Source organism: Lissotriton vulgaris, chromosome 3_1 (genome assembly GCF_964263255.1).
Source record: "Lissotriton vulgaris chromosome 3_1, aLisVul1.2, whole genome shotgun sequence".
NCBI lineage: Eukaryota > Metazoa > Chordata > Amphibia > Caudata > Salamandridae > Lissotriton > Lissotriton vulgaris.
This window is the reverse complement of record NC_141689.1, coordinates 1,775,813,232-1,775,840,605: the sequence shown is the minus strand read 5'-3', so window position 1 is coordinate 1,775,840,605 and position 27,374 is coordinate 1,775,813,232.

Genomic DNA, 27,374 nt, shown 5'->3' with positions numbered 1-27,374 from the left:
CAATTGTGCTCCGCCTAACGGTTCCTTTCTTGGACCACCTTTCTTCCCACTTATCCAGATCCCTCCATGTCCTTATCCCTGTAATCAGTTCTCTGATGTGTGTTTTTAGTCCGATTGTTCTCCTTTCTTCGAGGTCTTGATCTGAATAATGCAACCTATGGTTACCCTGTAATGCCTTTGTCCTCGACAAGTCTACCATGTACTTGTCTGCTAATTCAGATAATTTCTCATGTACTGCTCTCGCTTTCCGAGTAATATCCTTTGCTATGAACAGTACCTCATCTTGTTCGTACATGTCAATCCTCTCCAAGGGCAACGTACCATCTATTATTTCATCGAGATCTGATTTTAAGCTGGTTACGTCTAACCTCTTTGCCTTTATCTCAGCTTTCAGTGTGTCATTCTTAGAGGAACCATTTACATCTCTCCCATCCCAGCTCCGAGCTCTACGCCTGGGTTCGGGCGAGTTATGGGGAGTCCTCCCATGTTCCCATCTTTCGAGGTCCCATGCAGTTCCATCCTCTCTTGGCATGTGATGAAATGATACTCTATTTCCCACTGTCCCACTCTGTCTGTTCTGCTCGGTCTCCCTGAATGCATGATAGGACCTTCCTTTGTCCTCCCTGCTTTCACAATTGCCTTGCTGCCTATTATCACTCAACACATGGTAAGACCCTTCACAACTCCCCATGTCCCTGCGATCCCAGTGTTGTCTATTATCGCCAGGTGCATGGTGAGTGCACTTAAAACTATCTTGGTACTCTTGTGTCTTTCGGTCTCCCTCGCTGTGAATGAGACGAGACACCCTTCCACATTCTGCACTTCTATGCTCTTGCTCCTGTCCATTTCCATTAATGGAATGACGTGTAACCCCTCTATTCTCTTTACTTTTGTCGTCGCACTCCTGGCCGCTTTCGCTAGCCCCACAGTGAGACAATGTTCCGTCACCTCGACTTCCCCATTCAGATTCCGCTCCTGACCTATTACTCTGGGTTCCCACACTAGCGTTCCACTCTCTCAAGTCAGCCCTCAATTCCTTAAAGGACTTCGGTCGTGGTCCCCTTAGATCCATCGGTCCTCTCTGACCCCCTTGATATATTATGGGATCCCCTGTTTGATTTAACAGAGTGCTCCAATCTCTTGGGCCTGACAACTGCCTTTGAGAATTAATCATGTTGTTCCTATTCTCCATTTCTGATCTCTCCCTGTCCCACCGTGTCTGTTCCTCTTCTCGTGCTTTCTCTGGGTCATAAATCGACACTATAGGACCTATAGTGACAGGTACTTGGAGAGCGTCTGGCAATTGGTAGGACTTGGCATGCTCCATTTCTGGTACCACGAACCTTCCGACTACCCTCTGTACTGGACTAGGCTGAGATCTCTCCTCACCTTTGGCGTATTCTCTGTCTGCTATAGGAGGTGGTCTATTTTCCCCTGTACCAGCCCCGTCCCCCCTTTGGAGCTCGGCACTTTCCACCTCTCTATTGTACGGAGGCGGTCTGTCCATCAACAACCTATTTATCAGACTGTCCTCTGTCTCGCTCTCATCATCTTCCTCTGTTGGTTTCTTTTCTCCTGTGACTTCTATCACTGGGTACAGTTTGTCTACTTCGATTCTCTGCACTCTCCACTTTTTAGCTTCCTCATCCCATTTGGCATCCTGCACTGCTCTTACCGATCGTCTCACTCTTTCTTGACGTCTGTTCAGGCTCCGGTCGTACGCCGCCCTAAACCACGCATTAAGGGCTTCAAACTGTGTTGCCTGGGCAGAGGTCTCGTTGCGGTCATAACTGCTTTTAACTGGTGTAATGCTTCTAGTCTAAACGTTCTGTATTTCGGGAATGTCAATTCCTCATCCCCCTCGGTCATCTTACTCCACTCAGAAATCCACAGTATAGTGTGCAGCCCAACATTCGTAGCCATATAATGAGCTGGTGTACCCTCCGGCGGGGCCTCTTCCCCGTCCACCGATTCTCTATTTTCTCTCTTAAAGATCGCTCTCAAGCGCCTAAAGCACTTCATGATCAAATTCACAATTTTCTACTTCGTTACGTTTATTTACTTCCTGATGACAATCCACCAATCCTAGCGCGGTTCTTGCTAGCTGACCTATCACAGCGCGGCTCTTGACAACCGGCCTGTCACAGCGCGGTCTTACACCAACCGGCCTATCACAGCGCGGTCTTACACCAACCGGCCTATCACAACGCGGCTCTCTCTGACGTCACTCGTCTCCCCTTCGCAGCAGTTCCCCTCCTTTCTCAGCTCGTATCCCGGTCATGCATACGTCCCATTCATACTCTGAAAAATGATTACTTCCGACCAAGCGATCACTTTTCTTGACTATACACCCACAGTCTAACTGTAATTGCCACCTCAACTGACGAAATGTCTTTCCGTAGACGTCCAGACAATCGCCTTAACTGATAGGTTACTTACACACACAGTAACTTCCGACCAGCGTCCGTTACTCATACACTCACTCTTGCATTCCCCCTATCACGGTCCTGCGGGCGATCAATGGTACCTCATGACCCCCTTCACAACAGTTGACAATTACTCTGGATGTCCGATACACCCGAACCACTTAAGCTCTCCTCTGAGCCTAAGATTTTTACCAGGTTGCGCGCGCTCACAACCCTGCCTCAATCACACTACAGGCATTCAACTCCGCATGACATTACAACACAAATGCAACACAAAATACCGCAATCTGACAACGCATGACCCTTTATACTCACTCTCGACCGACTCTGCTGCTTTTCTCTCTCACGCCGTCAGCACCTTCTTCGGCAGGTGATTCTTCTGCTGGTCATCTCTCGATTTCTAGGGGCCTCGGGGGAAATCTTAACCTAGTCTAGATCACCTTCCTCAAGAAGGCAACCATCCTATATTGCTACCAACTGGAAAGGCGGGATTTTTGATCTCTTATCTGATCACTCTAGATCTAAATCCCCAATCAGGTCGACTGAATCTTTGTTGCCTGTCATAGAGTAAAAAGCAATCTACTACCAGGTTAAACCAATCAATAATTGGCACGACTCTGAAGAACCACTTACCACAATTCAGTTTTAAAGATTTATTATAAAGCCAAAGTTAACTTGATATACAAACATCTCAATAAAAGGTTCATCAGGTATACTGGTACTAAAACGAACATAAATTCTCTGAATGATCTTAAGCGACAGAAGAATATTACTAGGACCAGCTCAAAGATCAGCAAATTCACAAGAATGGACACTAGTTGTAATTTAAGTGTCATTTACAGAAAGGAAAGAATCAGGTTAGACTGTCCCTACACTAGACTAAGTGACATCCCTACTTAACAGAATCTTAAGCTAAAAAGGTGTCAGCTGTGGTGACTTCCAAAGAAGTTCACTCACTTTCCCTTAGTCTCTGATGTAATTCTGTGCATTGAAGTCGTGCCCTCTCTGCCTACCCATCCGCTCTCTAAGGGTCCTCAGGCCATCTGCTCTAACTCCACCCCAGGGTGCTGTCCCTAATACAAAATCACAAGCATTGTCGAAACGCCCCTCAGAGACGCCCCTCACGTACACATTTCACGTGGTTTCGATTCTGGTTTCTTCCATGCCGATACTCCTTTGGGCCTCTTGTTAGCGTTGACCTTGCTTCCCGGCTTCTTCTCCGCTCGCCGGTACCGTACCCCCCATTACATTCTTGGAACCTCCTCCAGGCCTGTGCCTGTCTCCCCGGACAAAGCTCTATTCATCACTCTCTTGATTGGAACCCCCTCACACCTGCAAACAGACACCCATGAATAGGGCCCCAAATTCCAACCTCCAGTTATCTGCTTTGGGCCATAAAACTTCTACCAAGAATGACAATTTATGCTTAACGAGACTCAATTCTAACTAACACGTGCAGATCAAAGAAGCAACTTTATCTTTCCAGGCCTGCTAAATTACTCTGCAAGAGGCCTGCACTCTGTGAACCTTTATTTCTTAAAACTAAAACAATTCTATTTAATACACTCTGGTTATATGAAACACTTCTACAAACATGATTTCTAACGCATGATTAATAATATTCTAAAATAGCGGTAAAGTAATAATCCATTATGTGAACTGTAGAGCATGTTTCGTTCTTCATACATTGCCATGAGGCCTGCGTTTCTACGTTTAGCAGCATTACATTTTCTTCTGTAACAGTCACATAACATGGAGTCTTGACAGCACTCTAATATTTCTAAACATTACTATATTAGCTTCACACTCTATAATATGCATTCTACATTGATTAAACATTCGTTAGTATATGTGCTTCTATGTAATTTTCAACACTTCTACGTGCTTTAACTATTTCATGCATATAACTAGTAAATATGGTGCACTTATACATTTTTCTCAGTTTTGCGCTCTCTCAACAGCTAAAGCAGAGACTGTGAACCCATAGGTAATTCATTTTATTGAGCTGCAGAGGAGTTCCAGCAGACGTATCACTGCGACTTCGGGCAGACAGAGCTGAGCTCTTCCATGCATGCAGCTGTGCTCCACTGCAGACAGTGCTGAGTCCCTGTGCATACATAGACCAAGATGAGCCAGTTCACAGGCATGTTTGAGCTATTTCAGCATTCAGTCCTTTAATGTAAAACCTGAGGTTCTGTGGGGACAGAGAAAACAGAACCAGCTTATATTCTGTGGGGGTATCACACATCCCTCACCCACGTTAATCTTACACATGGTCTGTTTCTGGTAGGGAGTGACGAGGAGAAGGTGGGAGGGGTGCTGACAGTGAGAGAGAAGGGAGAGAGAGAAGCGATTGAAGAGAGAGACAAGGTAGACAGTAATGAAAGAAAATTAAGCATGTGTGAGAATTTGGACAGAAAAGTGAGAAAGAGAGAAAAAATACTGGGAGGAGAGTGTGACTGAGTTGGAAACTACAGAGACAGTGAAACAGGGGAAAGCCACAGAGACGTTTGAACAGCCAAGTTTTCATTTTCTTGAAGAGCTCAGGTATGAGAAGTCAGATCTAATGTGTAGGGGCAGGTTGTTCCAAGCTTTGGGCTCGAGGTAAGAGAAAGCAAGAAGTATGTTTCTTGTTCTGTGTATGCAGGTGATGTGTACGAGCAGGAGGCCTGTTTGAGTATAGGTGTCTGGTGGGTGTGTCTAGCTGAGGATGTGTCTGGGGGTGTGTGGAAGTTGATGCAGCTATTGAGGTAGGTGGGGTAGGGGTTGTACAGGATTTTGTATGGGTGTGTGAGTAGTTGTAAGAGTGAGGGTTAGTCAATGGGGAGTCAGTGGAGGTCTTTGAGGTGCAGAATGATGTGAATGCGGGGGAAAGCCTGAGTATGTGTCTGGCCGCTGGGATTTGTATGATGTGAAGTCTTGTAGCAGTTAGACAGTGATTCCGACAGGCTGCGTTGCCATAATCCAGCTTGCTGGTGATGAAGGGCTGTGTGACCATTCTGCATGTGTTGACTGGCAACCATTTTAAGATTTCATTGAGCATTTTGAGGGTGTGGAATCAGAAGGTGTGACTATGTTGACTAAAGTAAACTTACAGCACATTTCCTTATTTTGCTCCAATCACTAGACGTCTGCTTTTCACTGCATCACTGAGCAGTGCTGGTGCTGGGTGTGGATGGTGCCAAGACCAATCTCCAAATAAACATTTTTGTCACCAGAACACTTTTTTTAAAGCAAATTAAGCAGTGGGTTAGAGGGAAGATGTTGAACATATGACAGATTCACATTTCTTGAATTGTAAAAAGTGATCTAGTCCAATTGTGTTCCACGTGGAACATCAAACGTAAACCGTTCACATACTGAAGGAGTTCGATCTTTTATATATTCACTTCCCTGGCTTATTTGAAGCAGGAAAACTCCAAAGTAAGTGGATGGAGGAGTAAAGTATAAAGCTTGTGAGAGCAGCTTAGCTTCAAGGGTGCAATGGGAGGGATTTCCTGAGGGATCCTCTGTTAGTGCATGTGTGCAAATCATTTATATATGGTTTGGTGTCACCACAAACAAAGGGAAGAGCTCCATTCAGGATGCCCTCAAATCATGGTCCCCTCAGTGGACTACAACTCTGCATACTCCCCTATACTGCTAGCTGTAGCTTCCATTTTCCTGAGAGAGAGCACCAGGCATCTGTTCAGGTGAAGGAACATTGTGAAGGAACATTAGCTCTGCACTGGCTGAGGGTGCAAGTGTTGTGCACCGGCGGGAGCTACTCGATCCCATTGAAAGGAGTGCAGCAGGGTTATGGACATGCACACACTTTGCCACATGCATTGGTCTATTTGCAGGTCTCCTGGCTATCTCAATCTAATCCTGCAGAAGTGTCTTATGCTGCCAATGCTCACCATAACAAGAATAATTTAAATTTGTACATGGCTTCAGCACCTTCACAAAAGAGGCTGCCAACACGTATTACCAAGATGAATTTTTGTTGCCGCATGCATTTGTGTCCAACCATCTTTAATTTGGAGAGAAAGAAACACGTTTGATTTAGGAGTGTGTATTTTTTTTATAGGAAAATTAACCTCGAGCTAACAAAATGGGAACTAACTTACCAGGTGTATTTTACGATATTGCCTCACTTCTCTCACAACAATGCATAGCCATGTTAAGTTTATTGGGAAGTCATTACAACTTCGAGTAAAAATGCATGGATTTCATGTTTTAGTACTTGTAGAAGCAGGGGTATAAATCCCATGTAGTACAAGGAATCGTGAAATATGGAAAATATTTCATGTTTACTTGTAAAATACAAATGGCATCATAATAGTAGTCCCCAAACCACTGTGCACAGGTTTTACATTGTCAAGACTACTAAGAATATATAGCTTGGAGGACTAAGGTTATCAAAATTATGGGCAAAAAATGCAAATTATGTGGTATTATTTTCATCCGTTTGAACTAGAAAAAATTTGGGTGAAATCTACATGTTCTGGAAATGTAGTGGCATATTCAGTAAATCCATAATTATGCTATAAACTCTGCAGCCGCAAATTCACATATATCCACTGATATCACCACTGCCTATTATTTTTTATCAAGAATCTATTCATGACAGAAAACAAAACTTCAACATTTTAATTCCAGTCAATGCCCATTGTTAGCTGCACTTTGAATAAAACAGCTTGTAATATAAAAAATACATAATGCGTACCTTGTCATTGCCGTATCAGACTTCCGGTGACATTTACAAACCACACGGCCCAAGATATCATCCGAACCCCTTAATGATAACATTGGACCAGATTACAGTTACCCATTAAGTATCTTCTGTATGTACCCAACTTTAAACTATTGTAGATGCAAATATGTAAAACTCAACTTTACACAAGAGAGAACTCATTTATGTGCTACCCATGTATAACACATAAATACCCAAATAATTTGTATTCACTTGACTCACTAGACAGCATGAACAATAAGGCCTAATGGTTATGTTAAGACATCAATAGAACATGAATGAAATCAAATGTTTGTAGCTTTCTTGAAAGTTCTTATATATCAACTAAGGTTGGAGGTGTAGTCTAGTTGCTAAGCTGATGATCTGAGGACCTTGGTTTGAACCCTGCTTCATATTGACTGAAAGTTGTGCAGTTGTGGGAAATCACTTTAGCAGAACGCCCCTACACATGGATACTCTCCGTGCCACATCAAACGCTAATTAATAGGTGACACATACAGTACCCAGCACGACTTCTTTTAGAACCTCCTGCGCGGCCTACTTACCACAGATGAGAGGCTAGCCTACATCTGGTTTATACCTTTGACCTCACATTAATGTGAAAGCTATCGCCAAGGAATAATGATATTTGTTTTGAGAGAAAGATTTGGGTGGGTTATTGGCCACCAACAAATAGCACAGCTGTGCTATTTTTTGACTACACAGACAGACATATAGCCCTGAGGAAGTCGATACATTCAACCAAACACATGTTGGCTACTCGGATGTGCATGCTGTTTTGAGCAAACAATAACAACCATAATAAAACACTTGTGGTGTCCAAAATTTGGAACATCAAACATTTGTATGGAGTTCAAAATACTGAAGAGTTTATTGATGAATATAGTATTGTGAAAACAACTATATATAACTTGTAAACAGTGTGTGTCAATTGGATATATATGATTTTTTTATAGGACCCCTTTCTTAGGGTTTTCAAATGTGGATGTAGGGTAAACATTCCTCCTTTGTATGCACCACTCTCTAACCTTTTGAAATTGAAAATATAGTGTTGACTTCCAGGTGAGCGTTGTTGTTAAATCCTGCCTTTACCCTTCTTATTTCTTCTATACCAACGAAGGAAGGAGATGTGGACTAGTTGCTAAGCTGACGATTTGAGGACCTTGGTTTGAATCCAGCTTCGAATTGACTGAAAATTGTGCCGTTGTGGGGAAATCACTTTATCAAAATTTCCCTAAACTTTAAAGGTGTTAGATACTACTGTAAAGGTGTGTAATAGAAAGATTTAAGCTACCACTTGATAAATACAATCTTGCATCATCTCCCATAATTTGCAATGTTCTGCTTCTATCAGGCTAGATTCATGCTATAGAAATATGCATGCATGCATTGTGAACAGGTAGCCAGCTTAATATTATTATTATTATTATTATTATGAGTTTTGTATAGCGCCTGGTTACCAATAGGCATCCCCGCGCTTACCAGAACATAACACTACTGAAAGAATGAAGGGATTAAACGGAGAACAAAAAAGTTTTTAAAAGTTTACGGAACCGAAGAAGACTAGCTTCCGAGCGCAGTTGTAGGGGCAATGAGTTCCACAAGGAGGCCACATTTATTGAAAACCTTCTGCCACCCGTTCTTGCCTTTTTCACCCTGCCAACCTGAAGGAGATGTTGATGGTCAGAGCGAAGAGAACGAGGGGCCTTGTAAGGCTGGACCATCTCCTCCAGAATAGGTAGACCTACCCCGTGCAGAACTTTGTGGGCGATACAAAGTGACTTGAATTTCACCCTGTCCCTCACAGGGAGCCAGTGCAGTGCTCTCAACGCCGGGCGAGCAGATTGACGCCTGGGAAGACCCGTCAAAAGCCTGGCAGCCGCGTTCTGCACTTGCTGCAGTTTGTTCAGGGTAGATTCGGGTGCGCCCAGGAATAACGCATTGCTGAAATCCAGCCGCGAGATGATAAGTCCCTGGATGAGAAGCCTTCGAGTGGCCACTGGGAGCAGAGGCAGAATCTTCTGGGCTGAGCGGAGCAGGCCAAAGCTCACGCCAGCAGTCTTTTTGGCATGAGTTTTAAACGATAGGTCCTGCTCCAGCCACACCCCCAGGCTCTTGATCTGCTGCTTGGGGGGGGGGGGGGGGGGGGTACCGGTCCCAGACAGTCTGGCCAGCTGCTGGGGGACAGAGATGGAGAAGAGTTCCCCAGCAGCATCAATTCCCTCTTGGAGCCATTTAACTTTAGGGCTGAGCTGCACATCCACGTGTAGATCTTCTCAAGACACGTGTGCAGCCGGTCGGGATGGTGCGCCGACTGGGAGAGGCCTACCACCAGCTGAGTGTCATCAGCATAACTGATGATTTTAATACCCAGCGGCAGTACCACACTCTCCAGGGGGGCCATATAAACGTTGAATAGGGTAGGGCTCAATGAAGAGCCCTGTGGCACACCACACTGGAGAGGGGTTGAAGATGATTTTTCATGGCCTTCCCACACCTCAAATGCACGACCTTCCAAGAAGGAAGCGAACCATTTGAGGGCCAGACCTGTGACCCCCACCCCCGACAGCCGTTGGAGAAGCACCTGATGGTCCACGGTGTCAAAAGCAGCACTGAGGTCCAGGAGGATCACTGCCACTGATCCCCCCGAATCCAGCATGCTCCTTGCATTCTCCACGACCGCCAGCAGGATACTCCTGGATACTCCTTCCTTTTGAGCTGCTTGTGACGCTCCCCACATATAGTTTTCCGGTTTATTCTTCACACTTCAAGTCTACTTCTCAATGTATGTGGGAGCACTTTCTTGGATACATTAGGAGATTCCTCCCACACTCATCTTCTTGTTCCTTGAAAGCATTTTATCATTATGCAGTTCATGCTACTTTTAATAATACAAGGCACTTTTCTTTTCCATGCATCAGACAGGGGGAAGTGTGGCTCACTGGTTAGAGCAGGCAGACCCTGAAGCAGAGGTCAGACCCGGGACCAGGGTTCAATTCCCGACGCGGCAGGGTCTTGAGCTCAAATGTCCATGGACTTGATAATTCTCGCTTCGGTGCCTGACCTAATCATGGGTTCACACTCTGCAACTCTGGGCATTAAGCTTGCTTAATCTCCACAACGGCCCCCCCTGCGGCAGGATGCCTGGCTTTCACCTTGGGGATGCCCTGTAGGGGCTATCTCACAGGGAAAAACCAGGACGGGTTCCCAAGGCAAGCGCAGAGATACCCCTTCGGGGGTCGATTCAGGCGCTATATAAGAAACATAATAATAATGAGGCGTCGCTACCATTGGTGCAGGAGGTGCAGTAGCACTGGAGCCCAGAGCCCTGATAATTGCTGTATTTACTACCACACCAGCATTCAAAGTGGCCATTTCCCCTGCTTTCACCAGGGCCCATGGCATCTTTGCTACGTTACTTTCTCAGACATGTATAGGACTCACTTGGTACCAAACATCTTGCAGAAATCTGATGTGCGCAGGTCTGATGTACATTTTCTGAGCTCCAGCAGTGCTCGTGTCCCAGGGGAATGCATAGGCAAAGATAAAAGATCTGGCTTTAATGTACCAAAGCATGAAAGAACATGCATGCACATATGCCTTTTCCATGCATTAGCACATTAAACCCGGACCTCTTGGCCTTCCAAACATGTCCGGTTCCCAGGGTGTGAAACTGTAGCCACCCCACCACTATTTAGTACTAGCCCCCCCTGAAGTTCAGGTCTAGTTACACCGCTATATATCCACTTGGACTGATTGTGATATTTGAATACACTTTGCAGAGACTTTATCGTCTGGCATATTGTTCAGCTGCAACAGGTCAGCTTTTGACAATGATTTCTATTTGACAACGTGATGTTGGCCTTGGGCATAAAGAAATTCAATGAGCCTGAAAATGCCCTTATCATTTTATACAAAATGATTTGCCTTGCGCGGGTTGAAAAGGCTCATACAGCATTTGAAAATAAAAGTTCTCAACATATTTGACAGGAAATTAGGAATGTAATGCAATAGAGAACTAAGTTGTTATATAGTCATGCATATCTCTGGGCAAACAGCATTCTGCTTTGGGATTCTATTCGCTTGTTGGAGGGGGGTGCTGAATGGTGCAGGGAATAGCGTCCAGTTAAAAGCAGAGAAAAGAGTAGGAGGGTGCTACACTTTTTTTCTTTCAGCAGTAGATGAGGATAAAGTGGCATCACAAGCACCATGTCCACTATCTGATATAGCACAGAGTCATATGCCTGCCTTGTAAAAGGATAAGAGCAGGCTTTGAGAGACAAAGGTTACTGCTGGTGGTGTGGAGGTGTGCTAGGGACCCTGCCACAGATGCATTTCTCAAGTAGAGATATATGTCTCTGCTGCCTTTTGTAGTATATGAAAGCCCTTGCAGGCAGTTGCCAAACTCCATTAGCTAGGATGAACCCAGTCATGAGATAGATTAACTTGTGAGCGGAAATACTGCTTAAATAGCCCTAAAGACAGCTGTCTCAAACAGAAGAACAAATCACTCAGACATTCTGCTGGAACTGGTTCTGTCTTATTCGAGAAAAGGAAATGGCATTGACGAAGGACAATATAGCTATAGAGAGTATTTAGACAGAATATTGAAAACATAAATATAGTCGGACAAACTATTGTGCCAAAAATATTGAGGACAAAAATATTTTGAAGGTAAGTTTCTATAGGTATGCAAAGTTTTACTGTATATATATAAATATCTCCCATATCGGCACAGCAGCAACCAGACTACATACAAAACCCCTTTCAGTGACAAGGAAAATCTCATAACCAAGTCCCTCATTTGCAAAACTGACTATGGCGTCTACGTGCTGGAGTGCCCTTGTGGCCTGCACTACATTGGTAGCACGATATTACAAGCACACAAGAGGGTACTCCAGCACTTAAGAGCGATAAAAAATCAAGCTATGCATAACAGGTAGCCAGGCATTTCAGTGAGACACACAAAGTGTACCCCAATGGCCTGAGATACTTTCTGAAAGATTCGGTTACTCTCATTAAACGAGGGGGTGACAGAGAAAGAGCACTCAGACTACTAGAGGCCAACTACATCATTAACCTCGATACAAAACACCCAAGGAGTCTGAATGCCACTGAGAAACTGTATACTTGTTTGTAATTGCCCCGCGACTTAGAACATCTTAAAGTCACACTTTCAGTAGGCCTTCTACAAACTAGTCTCTACAAACTGCATTATATTTTAGATATTAATCAATACACTCTGCCTGCCGCAATCTACACAAGTTTTAACACATAGGGTCAGATAGTAGGTTTTTTATACATGGTTTTAGAATTTTTTATCACTAAATCCATAGTTTTGCACTAGCACATGCACTTTAAGCCTATAAGTTTACATGGAACTGAAAATATCAACTGTACTGTATTTGTGAAATTTCATTTAGTGATATGGTTAAAGGACTATTTATCCTGATTAATGTATTTATACCGATATGTTTTACATCAATGATTTTATGTAACATATGAATTGGGCCATTTAAAAGTTAGTTTTAAAGATTTTAGCAAAGTGGTAATACAGATGGAATGCAATTGTTTGAGACAACTCTTGATCAATTGTTGGGAATTTTAAGCACAATTATTTATTTATGGAATTTTACCTGAACATCTACATTTTAAAAATAACTGTTTTGCCAAAATTCCCCTAATTCCTTTTGAATGTTCCTTCTGTTTCCATGGTTTTAAACTTAAGCACTTCTCACTTCAAATAAACACTGGCTGAGCATTTGAAAAAAAGAGAAAAAAACGGTATAATAAAACTGTTCACCTGACAGAGTGTGTCATGTGATCAAGGCCCTTGACGGGCTGAAACGCGTCATGGCTGTAGAGGTCTTCGAGCAATAAAGTATTGTTTTGCTGCACAAACGCTGTGGTCCGTGCTCCATTCATTCGTGTGAAAAGAATTTGAAGTGGTGACGGAGTATACATATATATATATATATACATATTATTATTAAAGGGGTTTGTAAAGCGCCTGGTGACGCCTCCCGGCGTGTCCCCGCGCTGTGGAGAGAGAGTCTTAAGATGGTGGAGACAGAGAGACAGGCAACTAGAGAGTGAATAGATAGGTTTTCAGCAATTTTCTAAAAGATGCCTCATTTTTTTTCTTGTCTGATGTTCATGGGAAGGGTATTCCACTTCTTAGCTGCAAGAGTACGGAAGGACCTACCTCCCATTCTAGCTTTTTTTGGGAGCGATGTTTTAAGCAGACCCATTCCCTTGGATCGGAGGGATCTGTTGGGCTCATACAGTAAAGCCAGATCGGACATGTAGGAGGGGGCTTTTTGGTGGATAATCCTATGGCACCAGAGGAGTGCTTTGAATAGTATCCTCTTACTGATAGGCAGCCAGTGGAGGGTGGCCAGGGAGGGTCTGGAAGGAGCTCTATGGGGGAGTCTTAGCACTAGGCGTGCAGCTGAGTTTTGCAAGACTTGTAGTTTTCTGATGTTTTTTTCCGAGGTGCCCAGCAGCAGCACGTTTCCATAATCTATTCGGGAGGTAATTAGTGCCTGAGTCATGGTTCGCCTGGAGTTCAGCGGGAGCAAGTCCAGGGTACGATTAAGGGTTTTCATGACTCCAAAGCACTTACCTACTGTTTTTTTGACATGGCTGTCAAAAGAGAGCTTGTTGTCTATCCAGACACCCAAGTTCTTAGCTTCCTGACTGGGAGTGGGTAAGGGTCCCAGACAGGTAGGCCACCAGTCTTTAGTCCACTTAGTGTCTTTTCCTCCTATTATGAGTACCTCCGTTTTTGTGCCATTTAATTTGAGGCAGTGTTCGGTCATCCAAGCAGCAAGCTTGCACATGCAGGATTTGAAATTGTCGGCCTCGGAGGAGGGAGCTTGAGACAGGGAGATCAGGAGTTGAGTATCGTCGGCGTAAGAGACAAGCTCTACGCCGAACGATTGGACCACCTCTGCCAACGGTGCCATGTACAGGTTGAACAGGGTGGGACTCAGGGCAGAGCCCTGAGGTACCCCCTGTTCTAGTGTCATGCTGTCCGAGAGAAAGGTCCCTCTTTGGACCTGAAAACTCCTGTTGGTAAGGAAGGCCTTCAGCCATCCCAAGGCCTCTTTGGTGACCCCAGCTCTGTTTATATATATATATATACATATAGATATATCATTAAGGTATGTAGATGTGGAAATAAGAGTAGAAAATCAATACTTAAGTATTTGCACTTACCTTCTCAATATTTTGGTCCTCAATATTTTTGACACAATATTCTGCCCACACGATGTTTGTGTTTTCGATATTCTGTCAGTGATCCCTATAGAGAAGAATTGTTCTCCTGTGTGAGCTGTGCGTCTTCCTGCACAACTGGACAATTCTAGTACAAATATGAAGAGTACAATAAATCACGCAGGTGTTATGTGCAATGTGTGCGTGCATTTGTGTGGGTGGGTGCGTGCATGTGTGTTTATGTGTGTGTTTGTGTATACATACTGTAGCCCGATTCACAAAGGTAACTTTACATGCAGATCTATCTACTCATGTATTAAATCTACTCGTGCACCGAGGTGTAACTCTCCACTTTTTTGCTATTTATCCTTTCCGTGAGGAGAAGCACACCTTGTTTGAGGGGGGTGAATCCTTCTACGGCTGTATTTACAAGTGTAAAAACTTCCATACGTTTTTCATAACCCCACCCATTCTCTAACACTTGTTTCCCATTTGCCCACCTCTCCCCAGTCCCTCCCACAGTTACTAAAAATATGTATGCTTACATGTGCAGAGATCTCAACCAGCTTGCCTGAGATCTCTGTACAGAAAACATAGAAGATTTGGAGGCGTAAGGTTTATGAATTGCATTTTGTATTACCAGACCACTACTGTCAGTCAGTCAATCCACTTTATTCGATTAATTAAAATCATAAAAGTACAATACACAACAAACACAGACAATAATAAAAACATTTAAATAGAATATATAAAAACAGTATCCCTTGTGAGATCATCATATCCAAATTTAAAAAATTTAAAATTTCCATAAATCTTATTAGTTTTGTTTAAGCAAAATTCATCATAAGGTTTCTATTTTTCTTGAGCCTCACAGCAGCAAGAAAACACGCAATATTAAAAATATCCCTTGGATTACTCAGCATCTGTAAATAGGATAAAGCTGGTCGGACCTGTAAAAAGCCCCTTCCTCTCAAAATAGGTATCAAAAACTTCATGTGAATATCAGTATAAAAAATGACAGAACCTCATAAAATGTAAGGGATCCTGGGGTGAAAAGTTTTCACATTGACAAGGTTCTGCATCCTCAGGTTTACTCCACCCCGGAAAATCACCCAGTGAGAGATGAATCAAATTAAAACAGAACCTAGTTAGGAGCCAGCGATGGAAAGGCTTATTCGCCATTACCAAGTAGGGTTCAATATGAATAGTTGTTTTTATCAAAAAGTGTGCCCTAACTAAAAATCTTAAAAATTCATTTTCACCAACATCACATCCTCCTTCCGGATCATTTCGGGGGCTTCAAATAATTCAGGCCGCCCTATTTTGGATAACATACATTTAACGTAGGACAACCAATTAATTTGACGAGACTGTATGTACTCCAGAATGCAGTACTTGAGTCGGGCCCTATGTATTTAAAATGTAGTTTATCTAGAAAGGTGTGCAAGGTCCATGGTCAGTTCTGGGTTATAACTTCTTGTTTGTTATTCCAGAGGATGTGATTAACATAATACAGGGCAACAGGAGTACTCATGCCTTTTGTTATTTTGCCATTGGAACTCCTAACATGTGGGAGGAACGACCTCTAATTTCACGATTTTCTACACCAACACATTCAACTCGAACACTCACTTTTAAAGCACCAACTTCAATTACTGAACCAGAATTTTGAAGCATGAGCACTCGACAATCCTGTAAAGAAAGGAATTCACAAGTGCGTATTCATGCACATGCTAGCAACAAACAGCTGATTTACAGAGGGAGCTACAGGAACATGTAAAATAATCCTTAATCCATTGCAATGCATGTACTTCAATAGAAACACCCACACAACCCATAGCATTAGATGAGAAAGAAATACTCCATTGGCCTGAACCAAGTTGTGATTGACAAAGTCTCAAGCCAATGGCTAAAAGAGACTGGTCAAAAATAAATTCAGTCAGTGGTTGAAAGGGGTGGGACCAAAGCTCACTGTATGAATGTTGTGAGCAATAGATCTGTTTCGACAGCTGCACTGTGAACGTAGACCTAATAGGAACAAGTACGCAGAAAGCCAATATATTTAATGTTTGTATGGAGTGCAGAATGGGCATGTTCACACATTAAAAACGTTACACCAGCCAACCAAAGCATATTTGTTTATTGAGGGATGAGCCAGATAAATGCATCTGAAAAGTCGATGCTACCGAAAAAAAGTTGCTTTCTTTTCTGTAGCTTCCATTTTTTAGATACTTTACCATACGATCTCTCCCCGGTGCTATTGGCCCATTTGTTGACTGATTTCAGTTGTAAAATAGTCCCTCATGCATTCTACACCAAACCAAAAACAGTGCAAATAAAATATTTCTTTGGGCTAATCCTATACACGATTGACAATGTTTCAAGCCAGTACCGGAAGGTTCTGGAGCAAAAGAAGTCAATGGCCAAAGGTGGCCAACCCTGAGCCTTTAAATCAAGCAAAGAATACAATATGATTGCCATGAATGGCAGAGGCATACACGTCAGACTTCAAAAAGATCACTTGCTTTTCTCTAACACACAGTATATGTAAAGTAGAAATGGCTTGTTTCAAGTAAAGGCCAGTCATTATGAGCAAAGGGATGGACAAGAAGAAGGTGTCTCTGCAGATGTTTGGGTTCTGAATGTCAATTGGAGTTAGATTCCAAATGGGGCCCCTTGCTTTCCAATGCACCCACCACTTGTTATTTCTGAATTCATAAGATGAAGTATACCATTGCCAAATGCTCATCTGAATACTATTCCCAAGTTCAGACTTTCAGGTGTTGTTAACAGATTTTTCAAGGCCCAAGTGGCAAAAACCTCGAACGATGAAGTATAAAGGGTGCCATTATGATGTGCGGGGGCAATCTGCATCATTATAAGCATTAAAAGCAGTTTGTACACCGATTCAAGCATGTTTTTTCTACATTCTAGGCCCTTTTCCCCCAACGGACATTTGGGTAGAATTTTTATGGCGAAATATGTGTGGGGAAGAAAACTGTGAGAGTAGTGTTCATGCATAACTTCCAATTCAAGTAAATTGCTGAGGGACAATCAGGGGTTCCTGGCGCATATTGTCAAATGAGTCCATTTTATCTGTGATGTTGTGGGGATTTAAGTTATTGGTGAACCCAAACATGAGCATCACGTGTTCCCCTTTAGCACAAGTTAGCAAAGTCGAGCAGTCCAAGACTTACTCAGGGAGGAGATGTGTGGGGCAGAGACGCAGAAGTCAATGAAACATATAATATCAGTCGAAAAATCATTGTCTAGCCAGTGTTTTTACCTAGAAGACAAAAGTACTTTTACTCCTAGCTCACATTGCAATACTGTACATAAATGTTGAAGGGCAATAATATGGTATATATCTACTAGGATATCTTCTTACAGTAAGTGGGGATGATGACATCGGCTTAGTTTGCTACCTTGGCACAAGTGTTACTATCTTCAGTGCCAGTCCAAACATGTTACCTTCTCACAAAACTCTAGTTCCCCATTCAATCCTCATAAAGGATAGTGAATGAGCGGAAAGTAATAAATCCAAAACGTTCTATCTGCAGCGTCCCATTCTCGAAAATTGAGTATGTGGTTCAGGGTGGGTGAAACCCTACTCAAGCAGAAATCACAATTTTCAATATTGTGAAACCCAAGCAAACTCCAAATTAACCTGTGCTCAAGCCTTTGATAGCTTGGCTCAAAAGCAGTCAGCCTTAACTTAGAGGCAGTGTGTAAAGTATTTATGCTGCGCTTCAAACAAAAATAGAGTGGAAATACAAATCAAGAAAAATCCCAATTCAATTAAAAAAAACTAGAGCATAAATATTATAAATAATTTGAGACCAAAACAAACAAATCCTTAAGTAGAACAGGAGACATGCAATGTTAAAGATTTAAGTACAAATAGTGTTAGAAGCACAAAGTGCTAACTGTGGTTAACTGGTTGAGCCGTATCGGAAAAAGTGTCAAGTTCAGGCTGACCCCATGGAGTTTGGACCTAATAAAGGGACCAAAGTAGACCCTCTGAACAAAGTACCTTAAATCTGGGCTGCAAAGCAGTGTGAGATCCCATGTGGAGAATGTGTCGGGCAGTGGAGGTTCGGATGGGCCGTGGGCTGCCATTTAAGGTCCTGTATTGAGAATGCATTGCACACTGGTTATTCCAAGGAGCTACTGGGCTGATATGCGAGGTCCTGAGTCGAGAAAGCATCTTGCAATAGCAGTTCCGAGAAGCTGTGGGGTTGCAATACGAGGTCCTGCTTTGAGATGGCATGTCACAGCCGTAGTTGCAAAGAGCTGCAGGGTCTGCGTTGGGGATGTGTCACGCAGCGGCCGTTCTGATGCGGAGCTGCGTGCCGATGCGTTGCACTAAATCAGTTCTGCTTGGACCACAGCTGAAGTGCCTTCAGGTCCACTTCCACAGGTCCAGATTGGGGTGGAAAAACGTGGGGGGTAAGACTCACAGCAGACAGAGTCCAGGTGCTGGGTTCATCGTGGTTTGAGCCTTTTCTGTCCCTAAAGCTCTGATGAGGAGGCTAGCCAACCAGCCTTTGGAGTAACCCTGGTGGTCCTGGGTTGCATGCCAAGTCCTTTATACTCAGACAGCAGGGCCGCAGGGCAGCAGAGGAGCAGTTCTTCTTACAGCAGGGCAAAACAGCAGTCCTTCTGAGTCTTCCATAGGTCCAAAGGGTCTAATATATATACCTGGTGCCAGTTTTGAAGTAGGAGAAGGTTCTTGAGGTTTTCACCCCAGAGTTGTTTGGAATTTGCTGTGACCCTATCCTGATCCTAGCTTGTTTTGGAGCACAGAAGACTAGTGGCAAATCCTTGGTGAGTGTGCTGAGGCAGAGGCTTTGTGATGTGCAAGTGGGATAGGTGACAGCTCAGCCCCCCTATCAAGCCAGAGATGGCCCATCCTGCCAACACTGTTTCCACCTTTGTCTTACGGTCTAGGAGTAATACACAAAGGCAAACTGCTAGCGATACCTAGTCATGTGATCCAGAATCCAGGCTGGAGGTACCAAATGGTTGGGACAATAAAATGCCAACTTTCTAAAAGTTCACAACACCACAAAAAATGCCAGTACTGACTTGCCTTCTAGACCCCGTAGTTTCCTTCATGGCCACTATATTCAATAACAGTAATCCCCATTTATTTTTTCAATCATTAATTATAATACTTTTTTGTAGATAACATCATACACAAAAGAGCAATATGAATATATCTCGAATTTACAATACATTTCACCCACCCCACATCAATGTACAACCAAGATATTAAAGACAAACAAAAACTTACATTACAAAAAAACAAATGTATCAGTTCTGGATTTGGATACCCAAAAGGAGATATTATTTATTACACACTGCACTAACACTTCAACACTCCTTGTTCAAAGGGCAAAGCAACCTACCAGTGCTGCATTGGTTGACACCAGGTAGGGGTATTGTTTACTGCGCTTAAATTCCATCCACCCTGATTTTCAACACCAATTTGTTTATGCTCTTATTGATTGTACACGTCTCAACACGTCTCGAACCCATAACCTTGTTTTAGGGCTCTCCGCAGGACTCAGAACTATTGACCACTAAAACAAAAGACAATGAAACCAATTCATGTCTCTCCGCCTCAACATTATAAGAGGGGTTTACTAAGTAAATCTAAACTTGCAGCTACCATTTATTTTACCTCATATCTGCTTGACGTTAAATGACAATAGCGTAAGGAAAACTTTCCATGCCCATCTGACGGAATGTCCTGAAACAACAGACGTGGAATTGATGGAGCAGATTTCATCTGCAGTCAGGCATTGTTTTATTTTTTGTGCTTCATACAGACTGCATTTAAATTGCCACACACATTTTGATGCAAGTTAAAAACATGGCACATGAAAAACATGAAAGTGAGGCCTATTCAGTCTGAAAATGCTTTTGCTGAATTAACATATGTTTTTGCAGTGTAGCTTTTTAGCTTTGAAGATTAATAGAATGTGTTTCTCTCTTCCCAGCTCATCCCATGCAATCTAAATTCACTATTTCTGTCTTAAAAGACTTTGACTTGTTGCAAATTTTGAGAAATATTTTCAGTTAATAACACCTCTTTTTATAATGTGTGTGAATTAATAATGCACCAAACACTACACAGAGGGCTAAATGCTTTTTTGCATGAAAAGCTATCTAAAACACTAAAGCATGTTGCTGTGCGTGTTGTATTAACTGTGTGCGCTATATTAATTGTGTGTGCTTTTAAATTTTACACTAAAGCATAAAAATGCTATGTTGCACATTCCACATTTATTTTGCATGTTGTCATAAATAATAGAAAAGCTTCTTTACACTAATAGCTTGGCTAGGTAAACATTTATAAGGGGTATTAGTATGGAGTTGGGAAACATAATGGGCTGATTTACATGAAATTAATATTCTTTTTGTGTTTGTTTTATTTTTGGGCCTACCATTAAATGGCTGCCTGTGATACCAGCAAGGCTATGGCTTGCTTTGAAACAGAAGAGAGCATGCACAGACACCAGATTGACTCAAACTGCGGAAGGAGTCAAGGACATCTTGAACTGTACATTCCTGTGATTGTGCCAATGTACCAGTTTGATAAAGAATCCGTCCTGCTGCGCTGTGGCAGGAAGGAAGGAAAACTATAGAAACATTTTCCCTAGCAATTGTTGCAAACTTATAAAATGTATTTATCATGTATGCTTCTTTTGTTAAAACTGGTAAAGTCAGGTTTTTAGAATGAGTCAGGGTAGTGAGAACTCATGCCATCATGACTGACCAATCACGTACAGGTTTTCCTGAAGATGAAACATTTTGTGTAGTCTGCCAAGGATTAGAGTATAAAAGCCTCTCTGGAGGGGCTTTGGCTTCCAGGCTCACTAGGGGGGTGTGTGAGCTCTTGAGAGAAGGAACAGATTAGACCAGACATTCTATGGGTTAGGTACGAGAAACGTCCTGGGAGATTGCTGAAGGGCGGGGTCTGCGTCCGAGGAGAGTCAGGGGGAGGTTTCTTGCTTTCACGTCATATTTTGGCACTGCAGGCCACATTCCTTTGAGGTCTGGTGAAGGAGGGGCTGTCTCACTCCCTGCTTGCTCTTTAGACGCAGACAGATGCAGAAAAACAGCAACAGATAGAAAGGCTTTTTAGATTTAGAAGCTAAAGTATAAGTTTATGCTTTGACTAATTACTTAGGTCTGAAAAGATTTATTTGACTTATGCTTTTATTTCTCTTAATGGGAGATTTTTGCAAACTATTTGATTTTTGATTAACCTTTTTTCTTAGAAACTCTTTAAGAGTTTTGAATGACATTTTGCGCCACATTTTCTTTCCTATATGTAATGCTTATATGCAGACTGTAATATGTTCTATATTAATGCTATTTTTCCTGTTTTCCAAATTCTGTAACCTGATTGATATTTTACTAATGAATAAAGGGTCAGAGAAAATTAACTTGTAACTAGAAAATAAAACCCTTTAAATACTCAACAACTCTCTTTATTGGCTTAAAATAATAATTGCATTTTTGACTGTTCATCTTTATTTAGTCTCCTGAAGGTAATACATGGTGTGAAGGGCCCAACGCCTTTTTCAGCGGTAAATTAGAGGTAGCATGAGGGTTTTGCATTGAGAAACTACCAGAAGAAATTACCGCTCCATCAGTTTTTGGTAGCAGAGGATGGTTATTATTGATTAGTTTGGTGATTAATGATTATTGATTTCACCATCAACTACTCAACTAATGGATCATTGACCTTTAGAGGGAAGTAAAATAATTGCCCAAGTTATATAAATGTCCAAGTCCTGATTCCAGACTCCAATGCTCAGAACCTGAAGACTGGCAAAGCAGTACTGGAAGGTGATGCAAGAAGTGGTGTGAGTATCAATAGGGTTGTGAAATGTTGTTAATATGCTAGGATGTATTTTTGAAGTGTTGAACATTTTAAGTTTTTTTTTTTTTACTGTTGATGACATTTTGCTCATTTTGAATTGATGGTGTTATTGATTATATTGGTAATTTTATAGGACATAATCTTTTTGGTTATTGATTACATGTTTTAACTTTTCATGTTAAGTTAGTGTCTTGTTCTATTTTGTCTGAACACGCAGGTATGCACACCTGTGGAATCCCGGGAAAGAATAGCGGGTGGTAAATGGAAGCCACACTGCATTGAGGTTACTCGTCTGTTGGAATAACACTGAGAAGCTAAGTAGGGCTGACAGTGTTAAATTAGGGACTATTTTCTGTGTGAGTGATTGATAGCAAAGAGTTCGCTGGTGAAACTTTGGTCTGATATCACCTAGAAAGGGTCACACTAAAGGAGTAGCAGGTTCTTCAGAGCTTGAATGATAGCAAAAGCGTTCGCTGGTGAAACTTTGGCCTAAGATATATCCTGAAGGATAAGTCCAAAGGAGTAGCAGGTTCTTCTGAGCTTGATTGATAGCAAAAGGGTTCGCTGGTGAAACTTTGGCCTAAGATATATCCTGAAGGATAAGGCCAAATGAGTAGCAGGTTCTTCTGAGCTTGAGTGAAATGTAAGCGGAAGGGATTTACCTATAGTGTTTGAAGAGTAAACGGAAGGTCTTACTTTGTGAAGGGTAAGCGGAATGTGTTACTCACAGTGAATATAAATCTATCCTTTATTTAGCACAACAGACAGAGTAGTGAATGTATTTATGTTGTTACTAACAAAGTTATTGATTAAGAGAAATATTGTAGTAAGATTTTGTGAAGGGTCAGTAGTAGGAGTAAAACTGACTAAAATTGAGACTGACAGCTTTGGAAAAAAGAAATTGCATTGAACTATTGCAAAAATGAAATTGTTTGAAGGCTTAAAGAAGCTGTTAGGAGGTAAAGTGAAAAATTCGTTTTTTATTGGTGATGCTCCTGAAGGAACACCTGTGCATTTTATGTCTACCAATTTGGGACAAAGTACATGTATGTGGGTTCACCAATGGTGCAAGATTACTGAAAAAGAGGGTGTTTTGAGGTTTCCAAAAGATGGTACTTTTGAACTGAAAATTATTGACAAATTAAGGGAAGTCTTATGTGAAATAAAGACACCATCTAAAGATGCACAATTTGAGGCCTTAAGCATATGGGAAAAGACAGCAAGAGAGAAAGCAATTGAGGATAAAAAGGTAAAGCACCAAATACAGGAGAAGAGAATTAATGATGATAAAGAGCTTAAAATAAATAATGATTCAGGGGATGAAATAATGGATGAATTGTTTACTGAGTGTCCACCACTTTATGTGGTTCCCATTAAAAATACTGACAATAGTGTACTAGTAAGCACTACAGTGGCTACTGCTTCTGTTGAACAGAGAAAAACACAGATTGAGAAAACTGTGCAAACATTTCAGATTGACCCATTACCTGTTGATTCAGCACTGACAGTGATACCTCCAGGTGTTACTGCTTCAAATGTGCCTGATTCAGTCCAAGAATTGCTAACTGCAGATGCACAGATAATGCATAGAAAAATTATGACTGTCCCAATTAATATGGTCCCTACTGAAAAGGTTCAAAGAGCTGCAGAAGGAGTGATTATGGCAGAGTTTATTTCAGAAACTCAGAATTCACAGATTATTGAACAGAAATTACCCCCAAGCACTGAAAGGTGAGGGAAAAATGGCCTTTACAACATCTATAGCTCAGGATAAAATAAATATATTTGAAAATGGGATTTCTCAAACCTGCTTTGAGGAAGCAGCAGTGATTACAAAGATAGAAAACATGGGAGAACATATTAATACAGGCCCTGAAAAAGAGAAACAGCTTAGTCTTTTAAATTCAGCACTTGAACATGGAGAAAATAACAGTCCATACTGTTTAAATAACGAAAATGTGAACCAGTGTCAGGAAATTGAATGAATTTCCCTGAGTAAGGAAACAGTTGCATGTGCATTAACTACACATAATGGCCTGACAGATTTGGCTCAAAATAATGAAATTGATGTTTCAGGAAGTTTTCCATCTCAGAAACGTTTTAGGGTACATATGGATGATGAAGCAAATGAGAAAATGTGTTCTTCAGGAATGCAATTGCACATTGCAGAAATAAAGTATATTTTTAAATGCAATGGGTTTGAGAAATTAGGAGACAAATGGGCAAGAAAACATGAGAAGAAAAAGAAACCACCAGACCTTGCAATGAAACTGGATAAGGTAAAGAAGCCTCCAGATTTAGTTGAGAAAATAATAAGCAAAATGAGGGAGAAGCTTTTGCTTACTCATTGAGAGAAATAGTGGGAGAAGTGCATGTTCCTATGCCACAGAATAAAAGTGAACTTGCAGCATTTCTGAACACATTCCCACAGTTGACAGACAGAATTATGCTGTGGTACCCACAAGTTGATGGATTTGTTGAGATTTTAAAAGAGCTGTGCATTAATTTGGAAATGTTCTTTTACATTGCCATGCAGAATGAATTGTGGTTTGAATCTAAAGTTATTCAAAGGCCAAGTGAAGAGGCAATGAAAAGGGTTTGCATGAATGCACCATCATTTTCTGTTGTTATGGAGGAAAACATAGCAGTGATTACTTTCCTGAAGGGCAAAGTGCCAGCAAAGGATGTTGATTGGGTACAGAATAAAAGAACACAGGATGGAAGTAAAAGTGTTTTGGTTTGTGCAAATTCAGGTTTGAATGTTGTACTGCTGGAAAATGTGTCCTTTTGCCATCTTTATAGCAGATTTGAGCATTGGAAGAAGAAAAATAAATGTAAACATGATGCACAAAAACATGGAGAAATGCAGATGCAAAATATACCAGCTAAGCAAATGCAAATGTCAGTTCAGAAACAGGTACCTATGGCACGAATTTTCCAAGCAAAGATGGTCCCACAAAATATGGAAAATGCTAAAATTAATTTAAATAAGATGTCCAGAGCAAATGTGAATTATTTCCAGAGACAAAATCAGAACCCAGTCCAACAGGTTGCTGTGTTTAAAAATGAGAGTTTTAACACTCACAATTCTGAATTTACCAAGTCCATTGTGAAGGCAGTGGAAAGTCCAAATTTAGTTGCAGGAGTTTTAAAGAAAGAAATTATAAACCCAGTTTTAGAAAAAGTTGCACCAAAATTAGGCCCATTTGAGGAAGACTGCAAAACTGTTGTCTGTGACTCTGGCCTAGCAGAAAAACAATTGTTTTGCAATTTCAACAGCACAGAATACTGTACACCAGATAATGTTTTTTTTAAGATTCCTGATTAGGTGTACATTTTAAAATGGCCCAACAAGAGGCAGCTGTAGCATTATTTTTAGAAAAGACAGTTGAAAAATTACCTTCTGCTTTGGAAAAAATAATAAAAACAGAAATAAGAGAGTTCACAGAGAAGGATGCCAAATTAATAAAATGTGCAGAACATGTCTTATTAAAATTAGAACTAAATTACATGTATTCAGGATCACCATCAGTTGCAGAAATTTTACCAATAAAAGGATTTTTGATGGAATTGATTGGAAGTTTGTTTAACTTTCTGATCACAGGCTCACAGAAAATAAATTAAAAGAACAGAATAGTGCAGGAGATTAAAAGCATATTTTTTCCATGTTGTCCTGTAGTACCAAATCCAGCCAATATATTTTTTCACATTCCATGTGCTGAATAATGGCTTACTTTTATTGATTTTTGCAAAGTACATGTAACAGTGCCATTGCATGAGAATAGTCAGGAGTACTGTCAAAAAGAAGATGAATACCTGGGACACAAAATTGGAAAGGGAGGTAGAAAGGTGTCACCAGAGAGGGTGGAAATAATTTCCAAGATAAATCCACCTCAAATTAAGAAAGAAGTCAGGACATTTTTGGGAATGGTTAGCTGCTGTAGAGAGTGGTTACTAAACCTTTCCCTAGTGGCTAAGCCTTTCCTGAGGCTGACACACAAAGGTGTGTCTGATCCGCTTCCATTGGACAACAATTGCACAAAAACATTCCTAGAGTTGAAAGAGAAAAAATTTCGCGCCCCAGCACTAGGAATGAAAGTTTATTTGAAAGAAAATACACTAATTTGCAGTGAGAGGGAGGGTTGCGCTCTCTCCTTGCCTATTCAAGAAGATGAATGTTTTCAAGGGTCTTTGATATATTGCCCAATAACCTTTAACCCTAACTTCACAGAAATGTCAGCAAATGAATTGGATTGTGATGAAACTGAATATGAGTGTCTAAATATCATGAAAATATGCATAAAGCCAAAATCAGACTTTAAGGATGAACGTCTGACTCAGCCCAACAATGTCCATTTTGTAGATGGCCTATGTTTGAAAGGTGACACATTAAAAGCAGCACATGCTGTGCTCCTTATGCATTATAACAGGGTTGTATCAGAACTGTTTTTGAGAAAAGTGACAACTGCATAGTGGCAAAAGTGTTATTGCAAAGACTGATGCCCAGGTATAGATTGCCAGTTTCTCTGAAATCAGATCATAATGTGGTCTCAAAGATAATGAATGCAGAACAACAGATTGGACAAGGAGTGGATTGTAGCAATCTGCCTGAAGTGTCAAGCATAATAAAGCAACACAATGGCATCACAGCACCTTTTGCAAAAGACTGTGTTTCAGCAACACTAAAGTGGCTTGAAAATGAATATGCAAATGCACTTGTGGAAAACACTGAGGAGAACACTAGCCATTGCTGTGTAGGTCTGGTTGATGTACAGTGTGCAGTTTCTCACCAGACTGCAGCTGCTACACAAGATCTACATAATGGATGGTGCAACGGCTTTGATCTGAGAGATGCTGTGGTGAAACATCTGAATCTGATCAAAGTGAAAATAAGAGTGAAAGGCATTGGTTGAAAAAGTGCAAGAGATTGATGGTGCTCTGTCAGAGTTTCTCAGCACCTAAGTAGTCTAATTTACATGGAAAAAGGTACAGAATGCCACGCTGTATGAGCTATACTGATGGCAAGCTGATGACAATGAGCAAAGAAATGCTGAAACTGTCCTGTTGAATTCCTTTTTTATTATTTTAGTTACTTATT